The 25,986-nt window shown below is 36.4% G+C and overlaps 2 protein-coding genes across 2 annotated transcripts in view; one reads left to right on the top strand and one right to left on the bottom strand.

The window, feature by feature from the left end:
- Window positions 1-25,986, bottom strand: part of LOC122170381 (hedgehog interacting protein) — a 76,824-nt gene that overhangs the window by 35,491 nt on the left and 15,347 nt on the right. The gene's annotated exons all lie outside the window — the stretch shown is intronic.
- Window positions 1-25,986, top strand: part of ANAPC10 (anaphase promoting complex subunit 10) — a 148,022-nt gene that overhangs the window by 118,578 nt on the left and 3,458 nt on the right. The gene's annotated exons all lie outside the window — the stretch shown is intronic.

Genomic DNA, 25,986 nt, shown 5'->3' with positions numbered 1-25,986 from the left:
GTGGACGTGAGCACAGCGAGGCGGTGCGTGGTGCACTTCAGCAGGGGTGACAGTGACAGAGGGTCACCTCCGCTGGTGCAGATGTTTACAAGTGCAGCAGCACGCAGGCTCTTGTTCACTGGTGGCCAAAACGCAAAGCTCATGGCAGTGGCTATGCTGGAAAAGAGGGTTTGGTCACTGCAAAGTTGCTGCGTCAAACAGCGTGTTGCTGCGTTCCTTGTATCTGTCGTAGTTTCCACAGAAATAAACAGGCAGCATTTCTTTCAGAGTGACCCATGTATTTTCTGCAAGACATTTTAAAATTCTTTGACCTTCTTATTTTTAGAAACTGAAAAATAGAATGATGTGAAGGGTTTTTAGTAGGGAAACGTGACAGAATTTGAAAGAGAAAAATTTAGGGGCTTTAAAAGCTTGGTCCAGAGACAAATGCACATGGAATGTTAAATGTAATTTTTGCTTATCGTACACCTATCCTTTTGTCTGGGGTTCTCTTAAGGCAGAGCCACCAGTAGTGTGAGGCTTTTCTGTTGTTACAAAAATGGGAACATCACCTTAGCTGGCAAAGAATGTGCGTGCAAATTCTATAGATAAGCGAAATGCTATTCTGTTCCCTAACATCTGAAGAACTTTTGGACTGCTGAAATCTGAATGCATGAAAAAGCACATTTCAGCCTATATTTAGCATCAGCATTCAGCATAGTTTTGGTAATGATGTGTCATATCTTCTAAGCAAGTGCTGGTTGCATATGTTATTGGTTTTCTGAGTAGATGATTACACAAAACATAATGTGAAAAATCAGAATCTGTGTTCTTAAAAACTCTGTAAGTATTCTTCAACATTTTACGGTAAGACATACAACAGATCTACTGCATGTATGAAGACTGGAGAACTATATAATGTCTATTTATTTCACTTTTGAAACTGTTTATACCTGTGTTCTTTGTTCATTCCATTCTTTCAAACAGTGAACAATGTCATGTTTCTGGCACTAATGCAAACAGAGAAGAAATGCAGAAATCCAGCATCTGCAACTGAGTCTTAAGCTTCCACGTGGAAGTACATTTTAAGAGTATTTGTTGCCTGAAATCAAACTGTTGGACATTGAAGGACTTCACTTGTTGGAGCCCCAATAGAAAGCCAGACGAAAAGCAAACCAAACAAAAAAAGTGATATTACTGCATCTTTTTTCAAACATGTACATCATGTTTTATACCAGGGTCAAAAAGTTACTTAAGTGAAAGCACCTTTGTATTTCTGAAAAAGCACTGAATGGAGCTGCAAGGAAAAAAAATGTTTGATTTCTTTGGTACTGTCTGAGCATATTTCTCATTGGTATTTTGCCAAACCTACTGGCCTAGCAGTACCTCAGGAGCTGTGCTGCCAGGCAGAGGGCAGAAAGGCTATCTGTCACACATCTTGCCTGAATTGTTGCTGTTGAGCAACAAGTTGGGCTTTAAATACTGACTCAAATAATCAAATAATTTGAGTTCTTTCAATAAGTCTTAGAAATACCTGTAGTTTGCCAGCTACATGAAAACAAGGAGTAAATAAATCCAGAGCAATCCAAATCTTTTCACTAACATTTTGTGAGCACCAGAGGAAGCTAACATAATCAAGTGATTTTGTGAATCACTCATATAGATCTTGTCTGTACCTCTCACCTAACGTTGTGAAAAAATATTAATAATTTGAAGCTAGACATGAATATTTTTGTGAAGTGTGCCAAATGGAAAAACCAGGGTGGTGGAGGATATACGGTTTGCTCTTCATGACTAAAATCTGTACATGAGAGGAGAATGATGGCAATCCACAGCCGTGTTGACAATTCAGACATACAGGAAATACCCTTGTAGGAAACTAATACCATCTGGGTTTGGCCCAAGATGTGTGAATGAGAAATATGTTTCTTGTTGAGAATGCAAAGATAGTTTTGGACATTGCAGAAAAGGAATGCGTTAAGCATGCACAGTTATAAAAATGAAATAGGGTGAGGCATTGCATGCGTATGGAATAATTAGAGGAATATGTCTGTGTGCGTCAATAGCTGATGCAGACATAGAACTTCAGAATTCAGTTGTCCTAAGACAACCAGTAAATTATCATGAAAAATGTTTTCATTATAAGTGCCCAGAAGCCTTCTGAGCAAGAGCTGTATTTGAAAATGCTGGTTTGTCTAAGCCACGGTGTTCCCTGATAGAAAGGGAGATTTGCTTGTGACACATTATACATTAGGGGGAAAAAATAAAATAGCTTTGAGATTGTTGAAATATCCAGTTCTGATATTTGTAAAATTGGGAATTTGGATAATTTTGTTGGGTTGTTTTCAGTTTAGAAATTAGTTTTAGCTAAAAGAATGTCAACACTGAAATGGAATATTTCATTTGGCCCATCCCGAGAACCTTTCAGTTCACACTTGGTGAGAGTATGTTTTCAAAATCTCAGAATATTCTCACTCCTCTCTATCCTGTACTTGCATTAACTGTCTGAGATTTTAGTGTCTGTTCTTGGCATAGGAAAGCGCTCTGGTTTCTAATGAAGCCATTGCCAGCATTCTGAGGTTCCTGAGACTCACTGCCTGCGGGATGGATTTTTGCCTCTCCCTTGACACCCTCATCTACTTGTGAAAGCCCCAGCAATGCTGATTTTTCAGTTATTTGTGTGGCTAATGAATGTTGTGCATGGACAGGATAAAGTTCCAGATTCTTTTTGATGCACATTTGACTTCTTCTCCAGACTGGCTTGTAGCAATATCATCCTTTCTCTAAGTCCAGCCTCTAAATGCTCTTTTTAAAGAACATTATTTGGAAGATAAAAGGTTTTCATGTCTTTCATGTCTGTCAAGATCCTGGATTAACCCTGTTCCAGACTCAAAGGCACATATTATACAGATTCCTTGTTCCTTAACTGAGCCATGCTCATACGATGACAGCAAACTGTTATTGTTTCTTGGGTCTTCATTTGTTTTTCATCAGATTTTTGATATAGCTGAACAGAATTATTCTTATCACTGATGAACACTGCTGTAGACATTCATCTAAGATGTATTAATTGTTTCAGTGCTCACCAAGAAGGCACAATGCAAAAAAAGAAGGAAAATTGAATTGGCCAGTTTGAATATTTTATTTTCCATCAATTCTTAATATGTACTGGCCCTGTGCAGCACCTAAGATCTCCAGACAGCATGATCAAAGTTTATAAATTAAAATGGTGCTAATATAGTAATGATGTACCATTGCATATCTTTGACTGATGATTATGGTCACGTTGGCACAGGCCACCAAAAGAGGCAAGCAAACTAGAGGCATGAACAGCAGCCCATTGCAGAGTCTATCAACAGCTGCAAGTTCAAGCAGATGGATGGGGCTGAGTTCAGTGCCTACCAGCTGTGAATACAAGCCTCATTCGTAAATCCATTCCTTGTTCTTTGGAAATGCATCATTAGTACCTCTGAAGCTGTGGCTTCATTATAGAATTGTGTTGTATTAGTTCAAACTCTGCTACGCTGTACACAAAGCATTGCTTTCATTTGCATCTACTGTGGAACATGTGCACGTCTGCCTCTCAGGTGAGAACTTATGCCTGTGCAATGCTTGACTTTTCCAAGTTGTTTACACTTATACACACACTCAGTACATACATACATAAACATACACTTGCATCCAGCATTTAGGTGAACACAGAGCTGCTTGTCCCTATATTCTAAATTCTTGTCAAATAGGAGTCTTTCTTGTAGTCCCGAAAGGGGAACATGAACAGATGAAAACACATGCTTGATTTGCACATTGTAAGACTGAAGTAAACTGTGTTAGAACTACTCAAAGGCACTTATTTTATTACATAATAGAATTTGTTAACATTCTTATGGCTATTCTATTCTTTAACATTCTTATTCATTTCCAATGTTGGGGAGAAAGGGGTTTGAAAGATATGCATTTCATGCATGTGCTGGTGTTTTTAAATAACCCATTAAATTATGGTTGTACGATGTATTTTAAATATTTACATTTCTGAGTGGGATTTAATTTTTATTCTGCCAAGCGCTGTAAATTCCTGTTTTCCTGAGGATTTTGGTGGAGGTGGAAAACCACTAATAATTTCTTCCTCTTGTTCATAGGACTTATATAGGACTTGAATATTTGAAATTGTAAGCAGACTTTTTCTGTGGAGGCTGATAACGCGGTTCAGTCTCCTTTGGAGTAGGAAAGAGTAAATTTCCTCTATATAATGGAAATGATAATTACCCTAATACAAAATTTTATTTCATAAGGCCCAAACTCAGCAAGTTTTTAGGCACGTGCATGAACTCTGCAGACTTTTTTTCTAGTGCTGGATACTCTGTGGCAGCTGATTCTTTAGAGTTTACGTGACTTTTGATGTCAGTAAATGAGATCTGACACAATGGTGATGAGGGATCTTAATGATAAAAAAATGCTTCTGATTGAGAGGGAAAAATGACTGGACAAAATTGAGATTTTTCTCTTAATCAATCTGACCCTGTGATTTCATAAAGATTTCTTTATGGTCTGTAGCTAATGTGGTGGTTATGCAGCTAAAGGCATTATCTTCACATCATTATAATGAAACATAACACTGGTATCCCTGACTTTATTAGCCAGGCTTCATTGGTATCTGACGTTATATATTTCCTATTATAAATCTAAATAAGAACTTACACTGACCCGCATTAGACCAAACATTAAACAATTTACTAAGATTACAACTTTGAAAAGGAACTTAAGAAAAAAAAAAAAAAAGACTTTTAGACCACCAAGAAACAACCATAAATTTAAGGAAATATGAGGTTTCCACCATGTGACTTCCCCTGCAGAGTTATGCAACAGACTGCTGTTACTTAAAGGTCATACACAAAAAAATTAGAGTACATTTTTTAAAGAGATTTATAGCGTTTCTATTTATACCACTTATACATCAACAATTTAAAGGTATAGTATACTAAAGTAACAAATTAAAGTTGAATCCCTTTGAATCCTTGATAAAATAGAATGCTCTAGTATAAGTCAAATATAAAAGGTTTAAAAAACATATCTGTATTAATTGGTGTGATATGTGTGATGTAATGATTAGCTGTTTATCATCTATTACAGATAATTTATTCATTTTTATCCTGAGAATCATTTGCCAGTGGAGTTCATTAGGGCAGCATTCTTTGTTGCACACATTCCTTACACAGTGGTAACTCTTTAGAAGAGCTCAGCAAATCAATCTCAGAACTGACTGACTTTCAGTATTGTAATGAATTATGCCATTGACGCTATCTCTTGTTTCAGGATGTCTTTGAGCTCAAATGCATATAATTTACCTAACTTGTTTCTGGGCTCCCTGGGGGCAGAAATTTGTAGTGCTGTGTAGAGGTACCACCCCTTTGTTATTTGCCGAGCTTTACTCACTTTGCTCTGAAATGAAGTTGCACCAGCTACAGAATCGCTCAGCCCAGTTAAGGCAAAAGAGAACACCGAGAGGGAACAATTTCTTAAATTACAACAGCTGCTATACCAATTGTGTTTGATCTCAGCCGTCGCAGTCATATTCTCAACCTTAGACGTCGTAAATATTATTTCCCATGAAAACAAGTTTTCTTAGATACACAAAGGTCCCCGTATATGCAAGCCCTATTAACATGCTCGGTCATAAGCACTTTGATAAACCATTTCCTCTGAGGTCAGCTGTGAGTACGTTGCTGAATGGGACATTAGTTTTGGTATACTAATAAGGCTATGGAATGAAGACAGATACTGTCATCGAGATTTGTCTCTACCTGGTATTACGGCCTAATCTTGTCCTTTGTAAAGTACTCAAGAATGCAGTTCAGATGGCGGGAAGTTCATAAAATCGGGGGGGGGAATTCTTCACAGGAGATGGTCTTTGTGTTACTGAGCTGCCCACTAGACTTTATTTATGGAGTCCCCAGTGACTTGAATCATTATGTACTGACGTTCATTGATGACTCTGATAATATTTCTGTAGGGATGCCCTTCGTTTGGGCTAGGAAAATGATGTTCCTTACATTGCTGTGCCAGATAACGTTCTGTTGGGTCTCCATGACTACTGCTGTCTCCAGCTTTGAAGATCATGTAAAATACCTACACAGCCCTTTGGAGCTAGAGCTGATAAAGTAGTTGTTGCCAAGTGATCCTCAGCAAAATAACCCAGTAGTCCTTGGAATTCTGCATTCTGTTTTCTTTCTGCATTCTTGCTGGAAAATAGACTTATACTGGTTTTGTGCATTTTGTGTGTCTCTAAAGCTCTGGCATCCTGTGATTTGCCTTTGCTGACTGAAGAAACAGATTGCTATTCCTAGGCTGGTCATCACCCCTTCATCAGCATAATTCATTTCCATAGTAAGAGATTGTTGTCGAAAAATTTGGCTACAACTGTGTCAGCAGAGTTTATAGGTTCATGGGCCAACCTAAGCAGCAATTAATTTAGACAAAGATGTGGTCATTTCCTATCTTTTATGAGCATTAAATAACACAAATTCTTTTCTTTTGGACAAAAAAAAAAAAAAGTCAAATGACTAGAATAAGAGCTGAGAGCATCAATGGGATTTTAAAATATTAATATCTGTTACAAATAAGAAAATCTCAAAGTGTTAGAAAAGAGTAACAGGTACAGTATTTTAAAAGCTGGATTTTTTGTTTGTGTTGTTTCTTAAATATATATATAACTGTAAATCCAGAGTTTCTGGGAGAAAACACTAATAAAAATTAGTCATCGTTATGATGTCATTCTCATAATTTCCCTTGAAGTAAACTAGCAAGTACAAATAATATTTGTAATGTCTGACATCATCTATGTTGCTTTCCATTGCTCAAACTTGGAGTTAAATTTAGTGATGTTTCCCATTTGTTAAAAAGAACACCTTCTGGGCAGAATGGATTCCATTGGGAATTTTTTTTTTTCTGAAGTTAGTCCATCTTTGTAAGCTGTTTGAAAAAACAAAAATAACAATACCACACCAGGAATGATAGGAGTACAGCAGTCGCAATTTGTCAAAAATGGAATCACCTGTAACAAGCACAGTTTCAGTTCTGTTTTGAAAGAGTCTGAGTGCTCACATGTGAAGGGAAAAAAAAAATAAAAAGAAAGAATACTTTTCAGTTCTGTTCTCTTTAAAAAGAAATAAGTGCCATAATTGTTTTAGACAGGGAACATCATTGCCTTCTATATGATGTATATTTATCGTGGTTTGACCTACAAAGCCTTATAATCACGTAGACTATAAAAAGTGTTTCAGAATAGCCACGGACTCATGTTTTGTTGCTTTTGCATTGAGATGTTAAGATGCTAAGCATTAATGGACATTTATAAAAATGACTCTTTGGTTTAAGGGTTTAATTTTAAAGCTAAGGTTAATTTTTAAGCTAAAAAGTGCTTAGGAATCGCAGAAAGAGCGGTCAGTATTTCCTGAATAGTCTCAAGCTGACCACAAATGCTAACTCACAACTGCAAATCTTAGCCTTATATTTACCTTAGTTAGAATACTATCTATTTAATGTAATTTGTCCATATAGAATGGCCAGCCACTGCCTTACGTACTATTTTTTTTTAATTCTCCTCTCATTCTTAAGTTTTCCACAGTTTTTAAAGTGGTAATTTCATTTCATCATTGCTCCCTATTAGTGACAGGAGTTAGGTCAGTACCACAATATTACTGCAATTCCATGCAGTAGTGAATGCTAGTACCATATGTAGATGGTAGCAAAGTTATATTTCACATAAAACTAGTCTTGCTTCATTTGTGGAATGCACAGTCTTGCTACTTCTATCTCTTGCCCACTGTGTCCTTTCCCAGATGAAGGCCAAGGAGAGGAGCAAAGAAGGAGGAGAAAAGGTGGTGAGACATGACTCCCCTTGCCTTCCCAAGACAATCTGTACTACTCTGATCTGTATCATGACTGGCTTATCAGCTGCTATGTCCTTAACATGCTTTTGATCTAGACAAATAAATACGGATTGAACTCATTTTAAATGAAATTATCAACTCAAACTTCACCTTTCAGTGCTATTTATCTTTCAGAAATAAGCACTGCACAGTTGGTTTGGATCAATTTAATCCTAACTCCTCTGATAATGTTTCCAGATAAGACACTGTAGTACTTAATATAAACTTGAAATCTAAGAAAATATTACTCATCATCACTGTTTTCTGTATTTTTTTTTCTCTGGGAAGATTTGGGCATCTGTTTTAAATGGTGTCATCGTTTACAGGTGGTGACACGCGTTTGAACAGTATTAGCTAAATGTGACAGTTATTCAAATTCAGATAGAAAAAAAAAGACTAGTGTCAGAATTGGGTGATAGTTCAATTCATTATTTCCCAATAAATATTTATTTCTAGAAAAAAAAAATAATTGTACTACCACACCCTGCTTCTCTACTAAAAAAAAGTAAAATAAAATAAAAAAATTCATCCAATTACAGTCTATACTCAAGAACTAAATGGAACATTTCCCGAGAACAAAATAGCTAAAATACTCACAGAATCATGAAATATCCCTAGGTGGAAGGTACCCACAAGGATCATGGAGTCCAACTCCTGAGTAATTTGTTTTTGAGAAAAATGAGGTAGGTAAAAATTAGAAGTGCCTTACTGAGCCATGAAAATCATGTTCTCTTAGGGGAAAAAGAACAACTACTGAAAAAAATGACAGGCTATACACAATTTGTATAGCTGCTGAAGAATAAAAATAAAACAGCTTAAACATATTTAAGAAGTTGTAGATTCAGTTTCTCTAAAAATTCACAGTCACAAATGTTTCCTTGCAATTGTTCTTGGAACTGATAGAGGAAAATCTCCTAGGGACACATGAAATGAAACAAATATAGTATGAAAATTGCCCTTTCTCTCAGAAAATTAAAAAAAAAACAACACGTTTTCCAGAAAACCAGTAGGTTTCGCTGCTCATATGTTCTCCTCCCACAGTCTCCCTGCATGAAGGACTCATGAACTTCATCAGAGCTGAGTGTATGGAAGGAATGTGCACTCAAACATCTGAAGGCATGCCACAGAACCTTAGCAATCCACTCTCTTGTTAATTACAACCAATATTTCATTATGTTCTGGAATTTTCAGCTACATAGATGTGTGTGCCCATCCTAGTACATAGTGTAACCAATACTTGCTATTATGTTACAGTTCCTGCAAAGTGCAAGCATTTTGTTGAAACTAGATTTCAGCATTTTAATTTGAAACTTTTAGACTTAGTGACTGCGAGGAAAAGTTTGAGAACATAAATTAAGCAAAAATGCATGAAGGCAGTGAATTTCCACTCCCCCTGTTTCCAAGTGGATTTTTTTAAGCACATGGCTTTTAAGCCAATTTCATGATTTTGGAGTCTGCCTCATGAGTGTCTGAATGGACAGGATTGAAGGTTCTTTATATGGCTTATTCAAAAATAACATCCTAACCCAAGCCATAAATCAACCGTAAGTATTTAATGCCTTATGTATATAATAAATATTCAAGTCTTAAGTATTTGGTTACAGCAGTGATTAAGAGTTCTAAAAATCAACCCCTTAGAAGATACTCTTCAGTGAAAATAGTCAGCAGTGAGGTTTCTTTCTCACCCTTCTATGCATGTGTACAGTTTACAGCCAGTGCAGTCAACAGCGGAACAGCATCTGCTATTTCTGACGCGCTGTGCACCTCCATGTACCTGCAAATCTTATCTGAGTATCGGTTTTTGAAAAAATGCCTGAGAGAGAGGAGACAGTCTGATAGGAAGGAACAGTAGCCCTCATGGTGATCAAAGCAGTGGATGAGATTACAGAGAGAGGAGGGACAGGAGGATAAGAAATACATATCAGGAGAGGCAATCTCTAGGTTTAAAACCTAGGTAAAATCTAAGGTTTTAAAGAGAAAGCTTATCTTTATTGAAGTGGACAAGAACTACCTCTGGCCACAAGGTTATGTAGAGGAAGAATGCATTTGAACTATTCTTCTTCCTTTTTCAAATACTATTATGTTTGCAACAACTCTGCTGAAAGAGATTTTGAGGTCTCAGCAGAAAGCAAGTTGAACATGAGCAAGCAGTGTGGCCAGCATGAGAAGACCAACAGCAGTAAGAAGGACAGAGTCAGCAGAGTAAGTCATGATCCTCCCATTAATCTGCGCTCATTTGACTTCATCTAGAATATTGCAGAGGGTTTCTTAAGCTGCCCAGCAGCAAAATGATATTGATACACCAGTATGAAGTGGCTGGAGACTGAAGCATTTTCTCTTGCATAGGGATGCTATGACAGCAGGACTTGTTCAGCCCAGTAAAAGAAGCCTTTGGGAACTTGTTCAGCAAGGGGAACAGTTAAGTGTGGCACCCAATGCAGAGAACTACATTACTAATGACAGTCTGTAATTATTGGTAAAACATTTATGTGGTAGTTATTGTTGGAAAATCCTAATGAAAAAAGAAAGGAAGTTACTGATCCTGGCAAGACTATTGTTTGCAACTGTTTCCCCAATTCTGCAGTCTCAGAATAGACGACACACGAATACCTAAAATCCCAATACTACTTGATGCAAAATAAATGTCTACGCTACCAGTTCACATATCCCACATAAAGACCTAATCTGTCCAGTTTTACAGTTAAGGTGTGCTCTAATTTTTTTTTTTTTTTTTTTTTAACTAGAATTTTTAGTCTTGGGCGGAGGAGCTTACCAAACAGTGTCCTGAAAATTGCACTAGATTCACGGCAGAGATTACTGTCTGTAGCTTGCATATCCTGAATGACTTCTTTGATCAGCACTATAGAGGAAGGAGTCTTTTTTACCAAGCAATATTTAATTGCTTACTCACATTTGGACAGAGTATCTCTTCAAGAGCAAGTACTATTGTCTTACATGTGCCTTTGGAGCTGCATCTCTGAATTTCATCTGTCATATTGCATATCATGTCCAATATTTTACTATTCATTTTTTCTTATTTTTTCAATAGCTGTTCTCCAGAGTACTTAAAAATCTCTTCAAATTATTGCTTAATATCTGTTTTTTTTACCATTTGGTAGCTACTCTCAGTTGTCATGTGATGCCTCTTCAATATTTTTTCAAAGGAGGATACAGTTAGCTGAGAACTCTGTGTTTAAAGATTCTTCCTGAGGTATGTTACGCTGAATTTAGTGTACCATTTAATCACCTGGGTTTATAACATTTCTCTAGACTTCCTAACAAAGTATTCTACACTTGTATCACAAGAAAATTCAGCCACTTAGTTAATCATCAGTCACTGGTAAGCATGCTAAGAAGTACTAAATGTTTTCCTAGAAAAAAAAGAATCTTTGATTATGCATTTTAACATTAGTTTCAAGGTACCTGTTTGTTTCTTCTGTTTTTCACCTCGTTTGACAGTATACCAATACTAGAGGTCTGTCCCAAATTTTCTGGTATAGAACTTCCTTCCCTGAGTGCATTCTCAATTGTAATGGGTTTTTCTTTTATGACTAGCAAATTTCACACTACTTTTCTCAGAAGCACTGCATAAAAACTTCTAACAATCTCAACTATTTTATTTTTCATTATCTTACTAATTATTTGTCAGAAATCTGCTTGTGGCAGCAAATTAACACATGAGCTGCTTTTCTGACCTAATTTTACAATTCCCTTAATTTTTCTCACCTAGGATTTTTTCTGGGTTCTCTCTTCTCTGTAGTTTACCAGATGATCTTTGGAGACCTATTATGGCCAACTCTACATATTTTAGTTATTTTCTGTGTAAATAAATGGTACAACTTTGTTGTCTTAACCATTCCAATTTTCATTTCCTTTAGAGCATTTTTTTTTTAGGGTAGTTTGTTCTGGTGCTTTCCAGTACTGTTCTTTTTTCTCTCTCTCCTTTTTTCTCACAGACTACAGGTGGAGAAACAGAAAATGTTAAACATAAACTAAAAGGTGTGTCTTTCCTTGTCTCTTTATACAAGGAAATCAAGCTGTATCTTTTGCTTTTATACTGTTAGTCTAATTAACTAGCCTTTGCCAAAGATCATCACCTAGGTGAAGGAAGTTCTTCTTCTATCACAATTATTAATTTTTTTCCATTTGTTCTTTAAATTTCCTCTCAAACATCAGAATGTTGTTCTACCATAAATGTTTATGGGAAACTCCTACTTACTTTGCCAGTGAAACAATGGCAGGATATAACCCTTACTCTGGTGTTCAGAATTTATATTCCATTCTATTAGTGTCGCTTGAGTTGGATTTCCATTTTATTATAGGATTATTATTTTTAGGGGGCCTGAACATTCCCTTGTACCTTGCTATATTTCTCACCTTCTTGATTCCTAATTGTTCCAGTATATACATACTTTCTCTGAGTCTAATAAGGTACTTTTAAACAACTTCCATGCTGCTTCTACGGATTTTAATTTCCTAACTTTCCCCTTCAGGCTATTTCTAACTTCCTCAATATAAAAATCTTCCTTTTTTGAAAAGTACTGTAATATTATTACCTCATGGTAGGATCCCATGGGAGGATGTTGAAGTTAATTATATTATAGTCATTTTTATTTAGTGGCTCAACCACATTAACTTCCTGAACAACTCATATATTTTACTGAAGGCCTGCTTCAAGACTGGATTCTCCCTTTTGGTGTTCCAGAATTTTTATAACAAATGATTGTCTTTGGTGTCTACACTTTATTCCAGTACTATACTGAGAAGGCTTAAAAATACGTGCCTGCAATATACATGAAAAAGTCACCACAAAATACTTGTTTATTCGGAGCACTTATAAGAGTGCATAAAGTCAAAAGGGCTTAATTGTCACTGAAACCACGCGTAGTTTTGTAAATTCAGAATTTGCTCTGCGTGCTTTGATCAGTGGGTCAGTTACCCACCCAACCCTGGGTGCTGAAATTCAGGTTTGTGCAGCGTGAATGGTTACAGTTTAAATATCCCGTGATTATTTAAAATCAGCACAATCAAATTACTGATTCTCCCATGGTTTGAGAGCCTAAGAAGCCCATGGAAAAGCAGTTGGTTCATTATATGATTTTTTCCTTTGTAGACATGAATACAAATTAATGATATCGTGATATGTAATAAATAGAAATTGAGATACAGTACAACTGAAAGCATATTAGAATGTCCAGCAATGCCTCTCTAGTAATCAGTTGTTGTTAGATTAAGATTCACCTGTAAACAAGCCTTGTTAATGAACTATATAGTAATTTTAAAAAGCAGACCGAAACATGGTTTGTCTTTGAACCAGATCCTCTGCTTCTCTGAGCTTATAAACATGACTTTGAAAGAATGTACATTGTTTTTCCTGATTAGAATTCCTTTTTTTTTTCCATTACTCATTTATATCAACCCCAATTTTAAAATCTCACTCATTAGAAAAGCATTCTCTGTAACAGAAGTTGAAACAAATACAGATGTGTATTCTCATTCAGCAGAGTGCGAGACAACTATTACTATCACGTGTTACACAAACACTAATATTTATCTGTACTAGGCTAAATTTTGTTATTGTTTAAAATCAAAATGTGATTGCTCTTAAACTTTTACCACGGGAGAAATGTTTACTTCGTTAATTTTATATTTGTGATTCATGTTTCCAAAGAAACCTAAAAGTAATTTCTGAAATGGTGTGTCTTGCAATCACAGTTAACTTAAATTTTTGCAGTTTCCAGAATTGTTTCACTTTTATAAAGCAGTGAAAGTATTCCACTCTTGCCATTTTTCTAGTACTATAAGAAGCAAGAAAGCAGGAATTTGTTTAGCTCATTGCCTCCATTTATCCTGAGCCAAGACCATGATCTTGGAAACCCTTTAACTTGGCTGAATCCAGTACAAAGTTCTTTTGTAAAAGCCAGTGCAATTAGAACAACACAGTGTATGTTCTGCTTCAAAATTAAGACGATAAAGTTTCGAACAGCTAGAACTGAAACACACAGTATCACAGACTTGGACTTTTAATGTGTTAAACACAGACTCTAATTCCACCAGTTTCTGATCAAATGAAGAACCGTCTAGTTGTGAACCATGTTAAGAAAGCACTATTCTACTTTTTTGCAAATGAACAGGACAATTAATAAAGAAAATGAGGAACCATAATGGAACAAGTGTAAGTTTTGCACAGCTCAGCCTTAGTAGCTTCTCTCAACACTGCAGACAGGGATACTATTAGATAAGCAATAGCTTTGGCACTTTATTTTATCACTGTTTAGTGGTACATATACGTTTGCTAAACAATTAGTACACGATTAGTGACTGATTTGAAACTTGGTGCTTCTCTTTAGCGCTGTTTTTTTTCTTTTTTCTTCAAAACCTCCCCTTTATTAAACATCTAGTAGATTGTGAATGTATCTTAAATCAAATGTTCTCTTTTATTTTGTATGAAAACATGTGTAATCAATATTTTGATGAATTATAGCCTCTAAGAAAATGAAAGAGATCAAACTGAGGACAAAGGATTCCAGTTAACTGTGTTTCATTTCAACTCCTAAATTGTTCACTGATTGTTAAAGGTACTTTTTGTTCTACTGAATAAAGGAATTCTCAAATCTTACTAAAAGATAAGTTTTTATCTTTTAACAGCAGTAGCACTGACAGAAGAATAGCACTTTCTTTCATTGACTTTTTAAAGCTATTCATAAAAAGGGATTTGAAAAGCTACTAGTTAGTAAGTAGCTAATTAAGTCAATTTCCTTTAGTTGTTTGCTTCTTTTTCACTTAGAATACTTGTTCTTGGAAGTTGAAATGTTTATGCAGATACAATACATATACTTTGTAGACAAAACAGTCTTATTTGATTTACATTTAACTATTCTCCTTTTCTTCTTTCAACTGTGCAACATGTATTTAGTATGCTATTTCAAACTGAAATTATCAAAATATCTATATAATTTAAAAAGAGATTATCTCCCTATAAGAAATGCAAAATATTGTAAGTAGCAAAATACGGGCTTATTAAACTAGTAGCAAACCCACACTTCTGAATGTTTCTGTTTCAAGAACTTAATTTACTGCTAAATTAACTGATTGCTTTTTTCTTTTTTCTTTTTTTTAACTTTCAGAAATACAGGGGCTTAGCTGTTTTAATCTGTGACTTTCCAAGCCCCACTGACCTTTGGGGAAACAAGGATACTGGCTGTGGATTTGATTTACCCCAGTGAGGAGGGTGAGGGGGTGAAAACTGGCAGACACTAGTTTTACTAGGCTGTTCCCTAACACTTGCTACTTTTGGATTTGTCTGTTGCTTCAGACTTCTGAAATAACATTTGGAACTGCACTGTATGTGTAGGGCTTTATAGTGATTCAGTGACTTACAAGCAACTGTAGGGGCAGACTTGTATGGCTTGTTATCTTACTGATTTATTTACACATGCACACACATGCTTTTTAAATGACACCACTGGCTTCTTGCTCTTTCCCTCAAAAAGTCACTGTCCTGTTATAGCCTGCAAGACAGCTGTAGGGGAGGAAATTATCTGTAATGTAAGCTGCCAACATTTTGCATTTCCTTTCTTTTCATCTGAAATTCTATTTGGCTAGACCTTAAAGCATTCAAGATTTTGCTGCATTCATTAGTATACCTAAACAGTGACTTGATAAACAGACTCAATAATGCTTAGCTACATCTTCTGCTAGGGCCCTATGATATGTACAATACTATTTGCATTTATAATACACAGTTAAGCATTCAAATTGTAAAGGAAAGGCATTCATTGTTTTCACGGAAGAACTTGAAATTATTACCTTAAAGGTGCTAACTTCCTTCTAACATGACTCCTCATGAAAGATGATCACAATTCCAAAAATAATATGGGTACTACTAGTTTAAGTAAGTACTACTTTTATTATGTAGTTTGATATATATATATAAAAAAGTCTCTTCTCCTTCACTACCAATGTGACTCAGGTCCATTAATCTCTTAGCTCTTCTGGTATGCTGTCTCTGAGCTGTAACTATATTGAGAGTCTAACTTGTAGAAATTCACAATTTTTTTAGGAATGTCAAAATACAAATGCCTTTAGTGATTTACTCCCTCTTTCATATTTTCTCAGGGCATTCAGTTAGCATAGAAGTAATGATTATTACATAAATTCAAGTTGTTGCAATTCAGCTGTAGGGATTGAGATTCAATGCCAGTGAGATAGATCAAGGTTTTAAAAAATATCTGCTCTAAATTGAAAACAAGTGGTTGAAAGTATTTTGCAGATCTCTCTCCCACAGATTGTATATTCCATTTTCCAAACTAAATCTAAGAGAGAATATTACTTTATTGAGATTTATGGAATAATTTCTTTGAAAATTCCAGCAATATGAGAATGCACTGACAGTGACCAAAAATAAGTGTCAGCTACTAAGTGGTTTCATCTTTTGGAGGGCTTTTTCTCAGTAATGGGAAAAAAGTTCTGACAGTTTTTTAAAAGAATTATATGCAAACTTAAATTAGGGACAGATCATTTTGTCCAATTTTAACTGGCTTACCAGTGATAAAATGGGTGGAAAACACGATAATATAGCAGTCATCCATCCTCCCTCAATTCAACATGCTGATCCTGTCTAAAGAATAGGACTTAAGAGCTTGTGAGAAAATGGGTGTAAGAAGTTACAAAAGAAAATTATTCTCTGGCATTTGGGGGAAGTACATGTAGACACAGCAGTAGGTCTGTATTAACTATAAAAGAGTGTGTGTTTTTCAAGACAATCTTTTTAAAGACAAATATATTACCTGTTTTCTGTATGGCATGGTAAATGGGATATAACACCAGAAGGACTCATATAGCAATGATGGAAGTGAAAGTACAAAGCTCCCAAGGACAGCAGGTAATGTTTTTGTGTTCTTTTATGTGCTCCCTGGACTATGTGCTCACTGAAGTATTCTAGGACCTCGTTACAGAATTTGGGGTGTCCAAGAGCTTAAAGGGATGATGAATCATGGAATCTTAGTGGACTGTTAAGCCTCCTCCCATTAAAGAAAAACATGTGGTTGAAACTGTGTTGGCTAAAAACCATGGAATTTTCTGCGTAACGTTATTCCTCCTTTGCCATTTTGTGTTGGATATCATGATCTGCCTGTTATATTCCAGCAAACGCAATAATTTCATTTTAATTAGATAATTACCATGTTTTTCATTGGTTTTGATCACTTCTAAATTCAGCTTTCGGTTTTAACAAAAGCAGTTTCAGAAGATGATGGATTTTTACATTTTTAAAACCGCTAAATGTTCAGAAAGGATTTGTACACATAACAAAATTAAAGTAGGGATTATCTAGCACTGTGTGTGGGATACAGCTATAATCTATACAGTGCATGGAAAAGAAACTGGCACTCACAATTGCACTACACACATCTCAGTAATAACAGGGTATAAGGCATACAATTTCATGGAACACCCACAATGAAAATTATTCTTTCCAAACAGCAAATTGTTTTGGAATAAGTTAGGTTAATTGGCACCATGGGATTCCTCTCAAGGAAGCACAGAACATTAAAATCTACACGTGTGCATGTAAAATGATAAAGTATTATCTTCTTTCCCCTCTCAGCTCCTCAAATCTAAGACATACTACCCAAAATCAACAGAAATGATCATGTTTTGTTGACTCAAATTTCCTTAGAATAAACTGGCAATTCTTCATCTGGTCAGCTTACAACCTGAGAGTCACTGCACTGTTCTACAATTTCTGGCTTGAGTACGGTTATCTAGTTCAGTCTCTCACACAAAAATAGGTATCTGTCTCTGGAGCATTTGGCACATGCTTTTTGGAATTGTAAAAATCCTTATTTTCTATGCAGGCAACATAGCTAGAAGGCGATAAAATACAGCCACTTTCAAAGGACTGTTGTGCACTCTTCAGGATTGTAACCAAAATCGGCAAATGGTTAATGGGAAATCCAGGCAGGCAAACTTCGCTGTCATTATACAGTCCTCAGTTAAGACAGTGATTGTATTTTACACTTCTGAAAGCAGCTGAAATATATAAAGTTCTCATAAAAATATTATCAGCTTCTCAAAAATCATAATTTTAAAACCTTTTAAAGAAAAAAGTTTTCATGTTAATGGAAAGGATTGAATTATCATGCCAACTGTTAAGTCTGTGCATTAGGTCTATTTCATTAATGTTTGAGGTCATCACATACATATGTGTTGGTTTTGGTTTGTCTTAAAATGTTCCGTACTTTCTGATTTGGCCACATGCACACCTTTACCATTATTTATTCCCTAGTTTTCTGCCTAAATGATGGCAACACATTTAAAACAAATTCTGATTCCCACTGGGCAGGTCGCAGATGAGATGTGGCCACAGAAACAATGTTTGTTGTGCTTCAAGTAGGACTGCATCCCTTCTGACCTCTTGAATGAGTGAGAACTCTGTAATTTCCTAAGACCCCACGTGACTTTCACATGTAAGTCCTGTGCTGAAGAACAGCCTTCATTGCTTCCCAACATGCAGTCTCCCAGTGGAGAACTGAAGTGTGTATTGATTGTCATGTCATTTTCTGCCCAATATCAGAAGAAAAGCAGCAACATGCACAACACGGCATTTCAGTGTCTCACAAAAGACATTCCAGAATCTCACCTTACAGACATCGCAGACATTACTCTGAAGGAGGAGTTTCAAGAAATCAAAAAACACCCCAGAACTTACAATTTTTATATGCCGATAATGTTATTTCCCTTGCCGCTCTGCCACTCACACATCTTAAACAGACTTACTATTTAATCATTCTTTGATAGGAATACTGGAAAAAGACAGCAAGTGTTTACACTTAGCATAGGTAGAATTGTAGACTGAAATGAAAATAAAATCTTGCACTGCCAATAACAGGATATGTGTTGCATTTACATTCTACACTCAAACGTAATTATTTTAAAGAACCATCTATATTCTATCTATATTTCTTGTAAGCAGGTATTAGCTTGGTCTGGTAGAAGAAAGGGTTTAATTTCTAGAGTTTTCATAAACAAAGTCTCCAAATAACTCAGAAGAGTTGTAGGCCCACTAGCTTGAAGATGGAAGAAACTTAGGTAAGATCTCCCAATCCTCTTTCCAGACCTAGACCCTTTCCACTCCATGCATCAGAATAATCCCATTTGAGATTAACTGATCACAAATTTAGTAGCCATGATAAGTTCAGCTCTCTAGGGAGCTGATGGCAGAAGATAATTTTGCCAGGAGCATAAACTATTGCTTACCGGAGCACAGCCCAGCTTGTTCTGTGATATCAAGGCAAAGAGGAAGGTGAAGAAAGGTTCGTTAATTTCACCCTAAGCCATGTAAGAATTCAGCAGAAAATAAGTTCATTGAAATTACTGGGTTTACAAGGGATAATCAGTATGAATTGTCTGTCTTTTGTCAGTAACATAAATCCTGTTAGTACCAGTGAAAAATGTATATGTTAAATGAGGTCTGTGAATCAACATAATGACTAAAATGTTCATACTGACTATTGAGGAGTTTGTAGGAGATTTTATGATGATAAAATTGAGAGTAGAATTCAGCAAACAATAAAATCAGTCTTATTCTACTCACTTGTTAAAATTTAAAAAGATTTTATTACTGTTTTATTGTAGTTTTCTGTAGCAGCACTCCTCACAGCAGAGGCTCTACAACCTATTATAAGCTCCATGAAACATGTTGTGTCAGTGCTGGAGGTAGTGGCTTTTTTTTTTTTTCCTGTGTTTTGATTTGAATTTTATACTGAATGATCTGATTCATATGTAATTATGCAATTAAAAGTTATGCTGCAAATGCAAACACAGTTGAAGGCACAGTAAAAGTTTCACTACTAATCCTGCATTCTTGCAAAAAGCTGCCTGTGGTGAGATGGTGCTCATTTTAACCTGAGGAGCTTTGGAATGATTGACTTGTAGCATCATAGCTAGCATATGTTTAATACCTGATGGTCTACTCTCAAAGCTGTATACTGACTGTGAAAATTGTTATGGGTGGAAAACAGGTTTACTGCATATGTTCCACATCACTCTTCATTGCATCACCTTGAAAACCTTTTCCTGTAGTCCCACTCATAGACGATTCCTGTCTGAATCATTGGATCACCCATGAGTAAGACTTTGCAGGACTGCAAGCACTTGTGATCTGATATAAAAATCAAACAACATACACTAAGGAATATACCCAACTTATAACTCCTCTCAGGACTACGACTCAAAAACTTAGTGCGCATACACTTAAAATAATGGTTGTTGATATTTATATATTTTTTCAGTGTAAACAGAATTGAACGTTAATATATTTGCAAGGAATTATATAGCAATATCACATTTTAAAAAACCTTGAGAATTAAAAGAAAAACAACATAAAGTTAGTTTTCCTGATTGACCTGGAAGTAAGATGAAATAAAAGGTTAATGTGGCCTAGAAGTTAGGGAAATCTGTGTTAAAATTTAAGTGTTTGTGACAATAAAAACCACAGTCTGAGAGTAGAAAGTAGAAATGAAGGTAAGAAGGAGAGTGAAGTCAAGGAGTCAAGTATTCTTAGCAGTGGTCTTCAGTACTATTTCATTGGGATTTTCTATCCCTTTATTGCTTTTCTTCCTCTGCTGTGCCCTTTCCTTCCTAGAAGGCTTTGCCCTTTATCACAGTATGTCCATGAGAATTTCTGCTTGTCAAAAGAAGGAAGAAAAGATCCCTACACAAGTAAAATTGGTATTTTCTTAAAAGCAGTTTTAAGTTTTCACCCCTTTTTGCAAGGGTTTCCACTCTGGGCAATGCATGAAGCCAAGTGGCAAAGTCCAACTGACTGCAGCTGTTCTTACTAGCTACACAATCTGTGAACCGACAGACAAATGCCAGAACAATACAACATCTATGGCCACAAACAACAAAAGCGACAATGAACTTAACGTTACTTAAGGATCAGAAATAACAAGCAACTGAAAACGGAACCCTACTACCATTCCGTTCTTTGAGATCTAATTCAGTCAGTAGATTTACAAATGGAGTGGTTGATAACAGGGACTTGATCCTACCGTTGGTGGTCGTGAGATGTCAGTTTGGCTCTTGTGCACAGTTCTGGGTCTTTCATTTTAAAAGAATGTTGAAAAGTGGAATGATTGCAGGGAAGGGCCACAAAAATGCTTTAATGACTGAAGGAAGTTCTTTACAATTGCAGCTCTAGAGGTACTTTGCTTTTCAGAAAGTATTTTGATAGGCGATTATTGCATGTACCTCCTAAGAGAAGAGCAGGCTCTTCCTTTTTTGTTGCCAAATCGCACTTAGATGCCTTCCTAACAATATAAATTAGACAGGATTCAGATAGACAAGGGCTAAGTTTTGTTGATAACCAGTTATAAGGTCACCTTAAACACCACTGAAATCAAAGGACTAACTAGTTCAGTAGCTTCTCATGGAAGCTACTCTTCTCCTTGTTAATAGTTTAAAATATAAAGGAAACAGCAGCAATGACGGTCAGTTCAAAAGAAAAAGCAGATAGTAATGTTTTCATATTAAAATTGTCTTTGTTACATAATTTTGAAAGAGCAACTGTACAATGTTGCTCTATAACTAACTGTCTTCACCACAGTGTAATGGAAAAGTAAATCCAACAGATCAAGGAAGCATACTTTTAGGGGATGGGCTCTTATTCTTGTAAACGTTCATTTTATTTCTCTACATATAGGCCACATATTCAGGGTAGCCTGTAATATCAGTGGACACAGGTGATGGAATCGAACAGTATTTTCCAGGATATATATTCCAAGATGTTCGAGCCCAGAGGCATGTCCTAGATTCAAGTTACAGGTGCATGCCCCACTTACGCTCTTACTCAATTTTGGGGTAGGACTGAGGTAAACAGCTCCCTCCTTTTCACCACATTCTTGAGACAGGGAAGAAAAGGTGAAGGGTGACAGGAGGGATTTGGCCAAGTGTCCAGTGCATCTAGACATACTGCACCAAGCGCCACGTATGCCTAATTAGCAATGTCTAGATTAAGATCCATCCATGTCTTCCAACAACTAAGTTGAAAAATAGATCCGAAAGATATTCCTGCTAACTATGCTTTCAAGAAGGATTACCAATTAAGAGATGTGCAGAGTATGTGCAGAGATGTGTGTTTGTTAAGCTATTCAGAGGGTTTTTTTGTGTTTTTTTTTTTTTCTTTTCTTTTTAAATCAGGAATCTTGCACCTTATTTCCATTGAGGAGAATCATAGAATCATAGAATGGCTTGGGTTGAAAAGGACTACAGAGATCATCTAGTTTCAACCCCGCTGCTATGTTCAGGGTCACCAACCACCAGGCTGCCCAGAGCCACATGCAGCCTGGCCTTGAATGCCTCCAGGGATGGGGCATCCACAACCTCCTCGGGCAACCTGTTCCACTGTGACACCACCCTCTGTGTGAAAAACGTCCTCCTAATATCTAACCTAAACCTCCCCTGTCTCAGTTTAAAACCATTCCCCCTTGTCCTATCACTATCCGCCCTCATAAACAGCCATTCCCTCTCCTGTTTATATGCTCTCTCCAAGTACTGGAAGGCTACAATGAGGTCTCCCCGGAGCCTTCTCCAAGCTCCACAAGTCCAGTTCCCTCAACCTTTTTTCATAGGGGTAGCCCAAGCTACAATCATCCAGACAGGTCTCTCTCTCTTGAAATACTTCCACGTTTGCTCATATTTCCTCTGAGATACTGGCAACATATAAAGCTACCACTTCTTCTCTTTCATTTGAACTCCTTAGAATTGAATCACCTACTCAGAGCCCAGTGGCTACAAGGATCATTAAAAGCCAGTGGAACAATAAGACATACATCAGGTCGTTCCACTTTTCTTAACTTCCATTTACATCCACAGACTTTCAAAGAGGTGAATAGAAGTGACTGCTAAGAAGCAACTCCAAATACTTCTATCTGCGTATTTAGTTTAGGAACACCAGTGAAGACCTTGGAGCTCACTTGCAGCAGCATTAGGGGCTCCAAATGAATTTCATGAACACAGAGACCATTAGTTCACCAGAGAACAAATTAGCATCTTCTTATGATAATATAATGGCACAATTCCATACAATGCACAATTCCATACAAAACACTTCTATTTTATGTTGCATGCTTGGTCCCCCCTTTCCTCCCCGTGTGGGTGGGATGTGACACCTCCTTATCTGACTGCCAGAGCTGTGATGAGGGAAATGATGTTAGAACTGAGCTGATGTCAGAACTGAAGTCCAAGATTATTTTTACGAAGGATGTATTTTATTTTTGTTTCTTGGATATATCTGCCAGAATATAGTTTTAAGAATATTCTTTGGAAAACCATTACACAGCAGATTTGCTGCTCCGTGACAATGTAATGATTTATCACTCCTAAATTTCCTTTTTAAATTAGAAAGAAAAAGATGAAGTCAACCACCGCTGTTTTACTCTGTCTATCATCACAAAGAATATCTTACTGTGATAGCTGTCCAAAACACTTTTTAGGGATATCACTTTGTATTACATTGCATTTACATGGTACATCACATATCTAAGGTTTGAAAAGGTGTTCTTTTTATTATTGTAAGTAGAGCGAAGTGTTTGTTAATATTTCAGGTAGAGGTACGAAATGAGAAGAAACTGCTCTTTTTAGAACAGGTATAAAAAAGAAAAAAATACTTAAAGTCCTTATTCTGTGTTTTTACGGAAAAAGAATAATTTTCCCTTTCTTGCTACCATTCCTTCAAACTTGGAAAAGAGGTGAACAGGTTTTCTTTTTTCTTTTTTTTTATTTCAGTGAAGAGTCTCTACATTAGTTCAGAAATAAGACTGTGTGGAAGAATTGACAAGATGTGTGGGTTAACATCTATGAATTTGTGTAAATGAGCAGAGCATTAAAAAATATGCACCATGTTACCTTGGTAAAACATTTCATTGGAAAATGTGGACCTAAGTTTGATCAGGGTCATTTGAAATGACATGGACTACACTTAACTTTTTTCACTTGCTCCAGTATATAGAAGAATAAGGCATGCTGAGCAAAATGCATACATACAGCTTCACCTACCTTACTCTAGAAGCATGTCTTGACTAGGCACAGGGGATGCATTCTGTGGTTCTCACACCTTGCATGTGGAAGCAGTGTTTTACATAATGTCTTTTTAAATTCCTGGCTGCACTACCTGATAGCTAATTGTCCACACAGTATTCTCCATTACTGATTTCTAGTTTTAAAGTGTATGAAGTGCAAATAAAATCAAATTATCTTCAAGTATTTTATTTAGATGGAATAATTGTTAATTTTTCACAGTGGTCTTGTATCCTTGTAGGTAAAGAACACTGGACAATGATTATAGGAATCAGAATGCAGAGGACAAACAAAAATGTTGAGAATATTTGTTTTAAAACTACCATTTGTGTTATATGCTTTTTGTTTTATTCTATTTATTTATTTATTTACTACTTCTAATTCATCACATTCTTTTCTCTATTTAAAAACTGCTGTTTTGCTTCCAGGCACATTCCCTTTCTCCTTATCTGAAAGTACGCGAAGCCTCTGTTCTTGCCAGCCTACATTAAACACTGCAATACAATTATCCTTAAGCACTGGACTGTTATCTCAGGGAACGGAATTAGATTTTCAAGCTTAGAGAACATCACATTATTTACACAGATTTGCTTTAAAGTATTATATGATGGTGAGGGTGGTAAAGAGACTAAAAAGATCAGGCCACTGATTTAAAACAGCACAAGAAGTTGAGTTTGAATCTCAGGGTAGCTGCTGAGTCTTATCAACTAGGCTATTGCCCATTCAAAAAGCATGGAAAATCCGTTTTCCATTTAGTTTAGCCTCTGAGTTTCTGCTGTAAAAGTTTCCTCCCGGAAAGCTTATTTGGGACTGAAGGGATTTCTGCAGAACGTCTCAGTGTCAGTTTTTCAAAAACACAAACGATCAGAATTTTCAGATAAGAAGAACAAATCAGCTTTAGATTGACTTTCAAAAAGATCCCGGAAATGTTCATTTTGTTTTGGGATCTCAAACATACTGCCTACCTGTACAGGCATAAAGGGAAGAGTTCAAGATATCTCATATTCACATAAACTGTTTCTTTTCCTTAATAAGGTGTCTTATACTTATCTGTTTCAGCATAAAACAAAAACATTCAGATTTTCTTAAATTGGCTTATTGACCTTATAGCTGAAATTCAAAAAGACTACTTAGCATGTGCTGTGCATTTTAAATATTTGGAATGTTGCTCAGCATCGTTACTATTTAAATTTACTCTGTCGAGAGTATGTCAATGTATTTTTCATCCATTAAGACTTTATGATATACAGTAGTGACTGTTGTAAGAAAAACCCTGTCACAATTTAAATTTGCTTTATATATCTGGGTTTTACTTAGGTTTTACTGCTCTGAAATTTGACAAAAAATCAAGATGGAACAATATTTGTGGTATTTCCTAAGTAGAATATCACTGAACAGGCTTACAAGTTTTCTAGTGGAAGTTACCCACACCTGTATGTGATTTCTTACCTCCACCTGGCAGTGTATTGCCAACACTGCCCATCCACCATTCAATCCCCTGCTCACAAAAGCCAGGATCACTTTTGCCAGTACGACTTAAGCAGTACGACAGCTATCATACCTGTCCACCCTCACATCTGAATTTAGAGGGTAAGTGACTCCTTATGTGTATCTCAAATACAAATGGGAGCCTCCTGTCAGAGGCAGCCTGTGCCACTCTGAGGCTGAGCCAAGAGGCAGAGAGCACCCTGCCCTATCCCAGCTTGCCTCCCCAGGCCCTCCAGCTTCCAGGGCATTGCTGAGCACCTGCAGGTCACACCATGCACCAAGCCAAACCTGCTGCCACTGGAATCACAGCAAAACTCACCTGAATTCAATGGAAATGAGCACAAAGGTTGAAATACAAAGATAATGCTATGTGGTACTAATGTATATTTTCTTCTGAATTTGAAGTGAGGAAAAAATGGAGGGAAAAAGAAAAATGTGAAGACATTCTAAGAAGCTACCTTGTCCCTTCATGAACTAAGGAAGCATATTCATTTCTTAGCCAGATAGAACTGCA

The sequence above is a fragment of the Centrocercus urophasianus genome, unplaced genomic scaffold (assembly GCF_019232065.1).
Source record: "Centrocercus urophasianus isolate 14NV4802_14NV808 unplaced genomic scaffold, USGS_Curo_1.0 seq_69, whole genome shotgun sequence".
Lineage (NCBI taxonomy): Eukaryota > Metazoa > Chordata > Aves > Galliformes > Phasianidae > Centrocercus > Centrocercus urophasianus.
Note: the sequence above shows the minus strand (reverse complement) of the source record. Positions and strands in the feature narration are given on the sequence as shown.